The sequence below is a fragment of the Theobroma cacao genome, chromosome 7 (genome assembly GCF_000208745.1).
Source record: "Theobroma cacao cultivar B97-61/B2 chromosome 7, Criollo_cocoa_genome_V2, whole genome shotgun sequence".
Classification (NCBI taxonomy): Eukaryota; Viridiplantae; Streptophyta; class Magnoliopsida; order Malvales; family Malvaceae; genus Theobroma; species Theobroma cacao.
Window position 1 is genome coordinate 17,742,488 of NC_030856.1, and position 11,968 is coordinate 17,754,455.

The window sequence follows — 11,968 nt, forward strand, 5'->3', positions numbered from 1 at the left end:
TAAATAATCAAGGGTTGAATTAAGGGCTTTACAAGAAATTAAACTAAATTGCATTGTTTTTAAAATAAGTGCATCGTGTTTTCAAAATCTTTTCGTATCGTTTGCTTGTTCCCTTCCTAAGTTCACTCACTAAGTTTATACTCATTATTTTCAACTTCATGTTTTAGTTTTCAGGTTCGAAGGTAGTTGGATTCCTAGGCCGAGGTGCTTCCTCTTATCTATTTTTCGATAGGTCACCTAGAGTCACTCCGATGACAGTCAAGGTCTTTGTATATAAGCATATATGTTTAACGTGAATTGTTAAGATACATTTGACAAACTACCTATGTATATTTTAATTTATGATGCCAGTGCGAGTATTTACTTAGGTTCTACGAATTGTCTTCAAAGAAATTAGCATTCAAACACTATTAAGTATAAATCTTAAATAAATATGAATGATAGATGAACTAATATACAGATTCATATAGGAAGGCTTGCTTGGGCCTAGTGGGTTATGCCTATTGGGTCCTTGCGCCGGTCATGACCCAAGATTGGGCTATGACAATTTAAGACTCAAATAACGTTGTGCATAAGTTTGGCACCTAAATGAAATAGTGCATATCTTGGCACTTAAATGAATATGCTATGAAAGCGAATAGCTCTGTCATTCTCTCTCAAAACCTCTACCTCCTTTGGTGATTTGAAGCTTGAAGAAGGCATTTGGAGGCTAGAAAACTAATCAAAAGGTAAGATTAAAGCTTTGCATCGATTTGTTTTCGAATTAAACAGTTAATATGTAAAAATATAATATTTCAACTTGGTGGCTGAAGGTGTTGAATGTGGCTAGAGATATGAAGTTTAAATAAGCCAAAATAATGTTTAAGGTCAGAAATTTCATACTTTGTTGATGAATAAGAGAACGTTCAGCTGGTATGATAAATTGGTTAGAAAATGTGTTATATTAAAAAGTTAGAAACAATCTAAAAGCTAGGAATTGGCTATGAAATTATTGTATAAATGTTTATATTTATGCATTGTTGATTGCTAGATGTACAATGGAAGTATGAATGTTGCTTGAATACTGAGTTATACAAATTGAGGCTAAGAGTGATAAGCTAAGCTGAACAAGTGCTAGCAAAGAGACAATGAAGTGTCAAGGTGAGTGGGGAATGTTATGTATAGGAGCATAATGACTAGGGTGCATGTATGCTTCCAGAATGAATATGCATGATATATGTGATGTATGCCTCATAAATACGTCTAAAGGTGACATACCTAGACTAGTAATTTCATGAATGATGAATTTTGGGGCAAAATCCTCCTAGAGAATTATGTAAATTGCCTAGAAGGATAGTACCTAGGCCAATAAGATGATGAATCATCACGATGACAAGTATGATTGATTGAGATCATGAATGATGAATGCAAACAATCCGTGTATGATTTTAGACAATGTCATGGTGATAGACATGGTGTATTATAATTGTGATGAGAGTGATGATCCATTTGTGGAGGAATTCCAAGCATGGACAATTGATTGAATATATATGATGATACTATGATGAATAATGATATGATATTAGATATGCATGTTCCATCCATGGAAGAATATCGAACAATGAATATTATGAGGTTGAGTGAGTCCTAAACCCCTATGACTATGTATCTTGCCGGTAAGGATGGTGGTTTGTCCTACCTGTCATGCGATGATGATGTATAATGCTTACAGGGATAGTTGTAAGCAGGGATGGTGGATTTGTTCCACTTGTGATTCTCGCTTGTAGTGCTATGATGCCATCTGTTAATGTTATTCCAAATAATAACCATAGACTCCGTCGTTTGCTCGGCAATGAGGTGTGACATTGACTTCGTCGTTTACAGCGGCATTGGGGCGTGACACGGTCTTGTAAGTTGTACGTCATTTAATCACCATATGTGACTATGCTACGTTTAGGGAAGACCACTCTATGATATGATATTATGACTACGTAGTAGCATGCCATAAGTTTTGAGTATGAATTATGTTATATGATGTATGAAATGATGATTAAATGTTATGCCTTGAGGTAAGAGCCCAATGTAAATTACATGTAATTATGATATGTTGCAAAACTTGGGGAAACTTATGATTAGCGTCGTGGTGAGTGCTACAAGGTAAGTATACCTAGCCACGTATGTAGACAGCCATATGGTGGGCCGGTTCATACGTTAGATTAACATGATAAATGATATGTTAATAATCATATTGAATGGTTGAGGTAAGGATGATATACCACCTTTAGGTGTTAATGGACAAAAGTATGTTGCAAAGCATAACTGCTATGATTATGATAGACTATGATTAGCGGGTGACGTTCGACCTGACCTATTATGTATTTGCATAAGATGTATGATATGCATGTATGTTTAGAGGATACATGTAGTGACTATCCCGGCACATTTACAATTGTTTTATGCTCCCACTCACTGAGTACTGGTGTGACTCACCCATTTCAATTGTATCGTGCAGATAATAGATCTGAAAGATTAGTGGCTAGCACTGTCGCTTAGATGGACATGCAGTTTTGTAATTTGGTATGTTACCATGCTGACAAGTCTCTTTGTTGAGTCATAGACGAGTCCTTACGCTTCCACAAAATGTTGATAAGTTTGTTTTAAGGATAATATGTCAACACAGAGTGCTTTATGCTATGTAAATGAGATGTATAATGACTTGATGAATTAGCCAATGTATGGCTATGTGGATGTTATATCTAAGTCTTTAATTTTATTGTGAGCCGAGAGGCTAATGTTAAATATTAATTTTTTAAGTTTAAATGAAATGGTGTTGGCCATAAGGCCTTATGAGAATGAGACATGTTAAACAAGAATTAATTATGAAGGTTTCCTCAAGTCTTGCCAGGCTTTACCTACTAGGCTTGTGCGTGTCGATCATGGACCCCTAGATTTAGGTCATGACACCTTGTCTTGACAATACAATGACTAGGAAACTACTTTAAGAACATGACTTTGATGCATAGAGATCTTCTAATTGTAACAGCTTTATAATTCTCTTACAAGGCCTTTGTGTTTCATGGGCTTCATTTAATTAGTACTTAATAACTTCTTATAATTGTACTAACATGAAGGAAAACCTCTATCACATATTGTTATACGATTAAGTATGCATTAAATGATAATAAATATTCCTTGACCAATCCAATTAACTCAAGGGTGTTGGCTCCATTAGTTTTTGATGAAAATAAAACATTCTCATTTATTTGTGTCTAATGCCTTTACTTAAGTGTGCAGGAAAATTAATGTATGAAATTAATAAATCAATCTTTCAAAGTGTATATCAAAAGAAAAAGGGAGACAAAAATAATAAGACATGACTGCTTAACAAAGAGGAAGCTCATTAGTTGAATAAGGAAGAATGTTGGTTGGCCAAGATTCAAATTGGAGAAATGGCGGGCTGAAGAATATTGAGAAACAGAACCAACTTAGTTGACCAAGAAATGAGCCAGTCGACTAAGTGCTTACTTCCAAAACTGCCAGAGACAAGGAACAGAGAACAAAGATGACTTAGTCAACTAAGATATCAGCTAGTCAACTAAAAGCATTTTGTCTGCAAGTTTAAAATCTGCACTAAAAGACAGAGTAACAGCTAGAACCGACTCTTAACTATCTCCAACAGCTAGAAAACTGTCAAACTGCCATCAGAGATGTTTCTCCAAGTATAAAAGAGTCCTCCAACAGTTAGAAATGATCTTTTTGGAAGTTTTAGAAGAGATTTGAGTCATATTGAGCTGAAAAACTAGAAAATCTTCTTTTCTCTTTTTTGCACTTAAACGCCCATCCTTTATGCCTGTATTCTGCACTCAACCTTGTACCATTTAGATCAACTTGTGATCATAGGTACTTTCTTTTACTTCTCTTCCTGTATTCTTAAGAGTGAGGGAGTCACTCTAAGTGGTTGTTTCAAGCAAGGATTGCTTGAAGGTGTTAAGGTTCTAACTTAACCATGAAAAGTTAGGTGTTGGGTTTTAATTTAGTTCATGAAAAACTAGTGTAAAAGGTTTTGGCTGAGCCTGATAAAAGCCATTATAAAGCTTGGTGAAAGCTTGTGAATTTCACCGATTATTAGTGGATTTGTTGGGAAAATCCTTGGTTGGGTAATCAAGGTAATGGATGTAGGTTTTGGACCGAATCACTTTAAATTATTGTGCATTGTCTACTCTATTTTGATTTTTTTTTGTTTTAAAAATTAGTTCCTCATCTTGTCAAGAGCATATTTGTGCTATTCACCCCCCCTCTAGCACATATAATTAGGACCAACAAGTGGTATCAGAGCTAGTTCCCTGTTATTAAGGCTTAACATCCTTTAGGATGATCCAAATGGCTCAACTAAAATCAGTAGTTGCTAAGGAACAATCAACAAACAGACCACCTCTGTTTGATGGCTCTAATTACCCTTATTAGAGCACTAGGATGTCAATTTACATTAGAGCTATAGATTACGAAATGTGGGACGTCATAACTGATGGACCCTTCATTCCCTCAATCTTAAATGTAGTTACAAATGAGATGATGCCTAAGCTAAGGTCTGAATGAACCGAGATTGAAACTAAGAAAGTTCAAACAAATTTTAAAGTCGTCAATACATTGCATTGTGCCTTGACCACCACTGAATTCAACAAAGTCTCAAGCTGTACAACAGCTAGACAAGTTTGGGAGAAACTTATAATAATCTATGAAGGGACTTCTCAAGTCAAGGAGTCCAAAATAGCCTTCTTGACACATAATTATAAAATGTTCAAAATGGAGCCTGGTGAAGACATCGCCAGCATGTTAGGTAGATTTACAAACATTACAAATAAATTGAGTCAGCTAGGTAAGCCAATACCCGAGCATGAAATAGTTAAAAGACTTCTTAGAAGCCTACCAAAAAATTGGAAGCCTAAAGTGACTGCAATCCGAGAGGCCAAGGACTTAAATGTGATTACCTTAGATGAGATTTGTGGCTCTCTCCTTACTTATGAGTTGGAGCTTAAAGAGGAAGAAGAAGAAGATAGAAGGGAAGCAAAGGAAAAGAAAAAGAGCATTGCACTTAAAGTCAGCATCCTTGAAGAAGAGCTGCAAGAGTTGTCATGTGATGATGATGATGAGTTAGCTCTGGTTGCAAGAAAATTCAGAAAGCTTATGGGTAGAAGAAACCAGAGACTAGCTAGAAGAAGATTTAGAAAAGATCAATGCACTCCATGGAAAATCGAAAACAAAAATGACTCCAACAAAAAGGAAGAGTTGATCTGCTACGAGTGCAAGAAACCTGGCCACTTCAAGTCCAAATGTCCATTGCTAAAAGATGAGACTCCAAAGAAAAATAAGAAATCTAAGAAAGCAATGATGGCTACTACATGGTCGGACAGTGATACATCAAGCTCTGAAACTGAAAATGAGAAATCTGAAGAAAGAGCTAGCATCTGTTTGATGGCACAAGAGGATGAAACCGAGGTATCCTCATCCCCTTGTGATATTTCTATAGATGATTTACAAGATAAGTATGATAGTCTTTGTGATGAGTTTGAAAAACTTTTTTCAAAATATAAGACTCTAAAGAAAAAGGCTACATCTCTTGAAAATGATTTGGAAAAGGTGAGACAAGAGTTCAACTATGTTTTTGAGCAAAGAAATTTTCTACAAATTGAATTAAAACACTCAAAAACAGATTTTGAAGTTTTAAAATTAGAGCTGGACAATAAATCTGATGCTTTGCAAAAATTACTTGATGAAAACACAGCTCTCAAATGTTTAAAAAATAAAACTCTAAAAGGAAATGCATACCACAAGAAGAATTCTGCTTTTGCATCATCTAAATGTTATAGTTGTGGTAAATATGGACATTTATCATATGATTGTTTTAAGAAAAATAACCTGTAGAAAGTTAAAAAAATTTGGGTTCCAAAACGATCCAATATTGCCATTAACATTCAAGGACCCATCAAAGTATGGGTACCTATAAAGAAAAATTGAAATTGTGTTTTGTAGGTTGAGCAACACTTAAAGGAGACATATTCAAGAGCTCAACCCAAGAAGAAGCAGCCTTGGTACATGGACAGTGGCTACTCACGGCACATGACAAGAGATGAAATGTTATTTGCTCAGCTGGACAAAAGAAAATGAGGTATCGTATCCTTTAGTAATGACCCAAAAGGTAGAATTCATGGGATAGGTACGATTGGTAAGAACTCCCAAACTCAAATTAGTCATGTGTTGCTAGTGAAGGGTCTAAAGCATAATTTATTGAGTATTAGTCAATTGCGTGACAAAGGATTTAAAGTATGTTTTGATTCAAACAAGTGTGAAGTGATAGATATAGGTACAAACAAAGTCTCATTTATAAGAAAGAGATTGAAAAATATGTATGTTGTCTTTCTTGAGGATCTTGAAATTAATAGTGAGATATGTCTTGTTGCAAATGCTGAAAATAATAGTTGGTTATGGCATAGAAGATTAAGGCATGTAAGCTTGCACACTATGTCAAAATTGATTAGGAAAAACTTAGTTGTTAGGCTGCCGAATTTAAAATTTGAAAATGAAAAAATATGCGATGCTTGCCAACTAGGAAAACAAGTTAGAACATCCTTTAAAGCTAAGAAAGTTGTGTCAACATCTATATCTCTTGAATTGTTACACATTGATCTATTTGATCCAATAAGCACAACTAGTTTAGGAGGAAAATCTTATGCCTTTGTAATAGTTGATGACTATTCTAGATATACTTGGGTTTATTTTCTTGCTTATAAGAATGATGCTTTATCAACTTTCATAAGTCATTATAAGAAAGTAGAAAGTGAAAAAGGACTAGCCATAGTTAGCATAAGGAGTGATCATGGAGGAGAATTTGAAAATGGTGAATTTGAGAAATTTTGTAATGAAAAAGGGTTAGATCACAATTTCTTTGCACCTAAAACACCCCAGCAAAATGTAGTTGTAGAGAAGAAAAACCGAACCTTAAAAGAAATGGCTAAGACTATGCTATATGAGAATAACCTACCAAAATATTTTTAGGCTGAGGCAGTGAACACAGTAGCATATATACTTAATAGAGTCTCAATAAGACCCATGATATCTAAGACACCATATGAACTTTACAAGGGTAGGAAACCAAATATTTCTCACTTTAGGAGTTTTGGTTGCAAATGTTTTGTATTGAACAATGGAAAATAGCCCTTAGGTAAGTTTGATGCAAAGACTGATGAAGCAATATTTTTAGGATATGCATTAAACTCAAAAGCTTATAGGGTTTTTAATAAAAGAACTTTAACAATTGAAGAATCAATCCATGTAGTTTTTGATGAGTCAAATGCTTTACAAAATGAAATCCATGTTAATGATGATGATGTAGAAATCCTAGAAAAAAAATGGAAGAAATGAGCTTAGAGAATAATAAGAACAATGAAGAAAGGTCACATAGAAGAGAAGATGAAACTCAACCTCCAAAAAATTTGCAAAGAACAGAAAATCAGCATAGTGATCTTCCAAGGAGTTGGAGATTTGTAAGAGACCATCCACAAGATCAAATAATAGGTGACATTTCACAAGGTGTAAAAACTAGAATAGCAACTAGGGAGACTTGTGAATTTTCAACCTTCATATTGCAAATTGAACCTAAAAATTTTGAAGAAGCTAAAAATGAGGAAAGTTGGACAATGGCCATGCAAGAGGAACTTGACCAATTCATAAGAAACCGTGTATGGTCATCGGTACCTAGACCTTCAAATCATCCCATTGTTGGTACAAAATGGGTGTTTAGAAATAAAGTAGATGAGCAAGGAAATGTAGTTAGAAACAAAGCTAGGTTAGTAGCACAAGGTTACAACCAAGAAGAAGGAATAGATTATGATGAAACCTTTGCACCCATTGCTAGGATTGAAGCCATAAGGTTGTTGCTAGCTTTTGCATGCTTCATGAATTTCAAATTATACCAAATGGATGTAAAAAGTGCTTTTTTAAATGGATTCATTTAAGAAGAAGTATATGTTGAATAACCACCAAGTTTTGAAGATGTTGAAAAACCATATCATGTTTTCAAACTTCATAAAGCCTTGTATGGATTGAAGCAATCTCCTAGAGCTTGGTATGAAAGGCTTTCAAATTTTCTAGTTGAGAAAGATTATGTTAGAGGCAGCATTGATACTACACTGTTCATTAAAAGATACATGAATGATTTAATTGTTGCACAAATATATGTGGATGACATTGTATTTGGTGCAACTAATGAGGCTTTATGCAAGAACTTTGCCAAAGAAATGCAAGGTGAATTTGAGATGAGCATGATGGGAGAGTTGAAGTACTTTCTTGGTCTTCAAATTAAGCAAAGTGAAGAAGGAATCTTCATCAACCAAGAAAGATACACTCAAGGTATGCTCAAAAAGTTCGATATGCTAAAGCTAAAACCAATCTCCACACCAATGAGTTCATCCACAAGGCTTGATCTAAATGCAAAAGAAAAGAATGTTGATCAAAAGCTATATAGAGGTATGATCGGTTCACTACTTTACTTAATAGCAAGTAGACCTGATATTTACTTTAGTGTGTGTTTGTGTGCTAGATTTCAGTCACAACCTAAAGAATCACACCTAAAAACTGTTAAGAGAATTTTTAGATACCTCTTAAAGACTCAAACTTTAAGCATATGATATTCTAAAGAATCAACTTTTAGCTTAGTTGGATATTCAGAAGCTGATTTTGCTGGCAGCAAAACTGATAGGAAAAGCACTAGTAGAACATGTCAATTTATAGGTAGTATGCTAGTGTCATGGTCTAGCAAAAAACAAAACTCAGTGGCTTTATCTACAGCAGAAGCAGAGTATGTATCATTAGGTAGTTGCTGTGCCCAAATATTAAGGATTAAACAACAATTAGAGGACTATGGGTTATCAATACATAACATACCAATATACTGTGACAATACAAGCACAATTAATATTTCAAAGAATCCTGTGCAGCACTCTAGAACAAAACACATTGAGATTAGACATCATTTTGTTAGAGGCCATGTAGTGAAAAATGATGTTAAAATTGAATTTGTGAATACTTTGCATCAACTAGCTGATATTTTTACTAAACCGCTGAATGAAGATAGATTCTGTAAAATTAGAAGAAATCTAGATATGATTAGTCAGCAGGAATTGTGAGAAAATCTTTGGCACATGCACATGAAACAGAATGCATTTGGTCGACTAAGATGAATCTTAGTCAACTAAGAGTGTTCTAGTAGCCTTAAATAATAAGACTCGGTCAATAAAATAAGAAAAAATAAAATAATAAAAAGAATGTGTGTACCGGGTAATAAGGAAAGAAGAAATACTGCCTAAAGTGAATAACCAAAATTTAGAGGGAGTTTTGAAATTTTGAGCAAATAGAATAGGGCAATAGTTAAAGGGGAGGCAGACAGTTTTTGGAATTAACTACTGATAACTTCTCATTTTCTCTCCCTTGAAACCCGAGCCTTTGAAACTGAAACCCATCTCTTCACATTTTCCTCTAAAATCGATTCAAACCCTTACCATTTAGATAAAACCCCAGTCAGTAAAATTCTTGAATTAGAATGGCAAAAACTTCCTAAAGTAGAGAAATTACTGAAAAGAATAAGGGAAAAAGACCAGTGGAAGAAGGGTCTAAAACGAGAATACTAAAAAAGAAACAGAAAATTGCATCTACTTCAGTGAAAGAGATATTTGAGAAATTGAAAGAGAAGAAGCAGAAAACAGAAAAGAAAAAGGACAAGGAATCCTCACTCAAGAAAAGTATTGGTTTTTTTTCTTCTAAGTTCAGAAATAGGATGCATGAACTAAGGTTCAGAAAAATTGAGAATGCACATATTACCTGTGGCAAATATATTGACTGGAAGAGTTTTGATGAGAATTTAGAACTACAGACTAGTTTATCCGACTATTTTGCTGAACTAAAACTAAAAGGATATAGCACTTTTAAGAATATATCCTACAGTGCAAGTCTTGTAAAGGAGTTTTATTCCAACATTGCTTTAGGAGAAAAAGAATTAGAAGATTCTATGACTTTGTAGAAAATAGTCTGAATGTGTACTTGAATGGGAAAGAATTTGTTGTCACTACTGATGACTTAGGTAGCTTACGAAAAATCGAATGTGAAGAGGGTGAATATGAGTTCCCAGAGAAATACGATCCCTCATCATTATGGGAATTCATCACCGAGAGGAAGGAAAAGTATTCTTCAATGAGCAATTTCGGACTAATAATTAGCCTCTAGATAAGGATTTTGCACTACTTTGTAGCAGCAAACATCCAGGGCAAAGTGGAAATTTAAGTTACATCAGCCTTAAGGATCTTTGGCTAATGGAACATGCCTTTAATGGGGTTGCTCTGAATATAGGCAGGTTCATGATAAAAAAGATGAGAGGAGCTTGCAAACTTGATAAAGTCAACCTGCCTTATGGAAATGTCATAACATCCCTTGTACAGAAAAAGGGAGTTTGGGCTAAGAGGTATGAAATGGACATGGTGAAGACCAGAGATCAAGCCATTTACTATGGCAATCTGATCAAAATGGGGTACAAGCTAGATGGAGAAAAATTCACTAGAACACCTAAAGTCTCTGCTATACCAGCACCAACCGAGGCATCATCCTCCCAATTCTCTAATGAAAATATTTTTAATCTCTTGATGAGGATAGATGGTAAACTCACTAATCAAGGAGCCAGATTGCAAAAGATTGAGGAAATGATAGTTGAACTTGAGAATGAATTGCAAAAAAAAAAAGAGAAAGTGCCCTCAGAACCTGCTGCTGCAGACTCATCTGAAACTCCAAGTGTTGCACCAACACAGTAAGGTGCTGAAGGCTCATCCTTGCAAGCAGAAATGTCTTCTATTTATGGTGCAAGTCATGGCATTCAAGCAGAAGATTCTCATCTTGGTGTGGAGCAATCAACTAAGGCACCATCTTTTGAACACCAGAGCAAAGACAAATTTGATCAAGGGATAGAAGTGATAGCTTTCGAGGATGAACATGTTTTTGAGAAACATCAGCCCTCCCCTCCTAATAGAAAAGAGATATCCACCATGGAAATCTTCCATCAAATAGTGAGGGAAGAGCAAGTCGAGAAATAAGCTGTAATGGAAACTTCTAAGGTAAAAATTGGTAAAAAGAAGCAAGCTGAGAAGCAAGATGCACCTGCACCAGTTTTTAAAGGAAAAGCAAAATCTGGTAAAGAGAAACAAAAAGTCACTACAACCTCACAAGAGAAGGAAGCCACTGCAACACCGCAGTTGAGGAAGAAAACTATGGACACCAAGACAACCTTTCTCAAGAAAAGAAAGTCTTCCAAGTTGGCAGAGAAATCTAGACCAGCTCTAGTCTCTTCACCTCAAGATCCAGTCAATGTCTCTAACACGTCCTCACCAGAACCTTCCCCTCAAAAATCATCACCTCTACGAGAACCTTCTCTTTTTCCTCTAAATCCTTTGTATAACACTGAATCCTCATCCTCTGACACCTCAGATGACTAGAAACCCCTTGGTTTGATGTTGACAAAAAGAGGGAGTGGAATAGGATGGTAGGAACTAGGGAAGCAGGAAACAGGACCAGGGAAGTAGGAAGTAGGAATCAGAAATTAAAAAAAATATTATGGTAGAGAAACCAGAAAATAATTAAAAAAAATGTTAGGGTGGAAGAACCAAGACTTTAGGGGATAGAAAGACAGTCTAGGGGTAGTTTCGGAACACTTTAAATTATCTGCTATTTGTGCCATGGTGGCACTTGAACACTTAATTCTAATCTTGTTGTTTATATGCTAGTGTGAGACATGAATGCTGATATGTCTTTGATGTTTGACTGCTGAAAATTGAAGTTTGCTGATATTTTGCTATCCTTGTTATTTTAACTACTGATGACAAAAATTTGCTACTGCACTAATATTGGGATTATATGCTGTTGACTGATTTTTGTTATGACATTGTGGATAAAT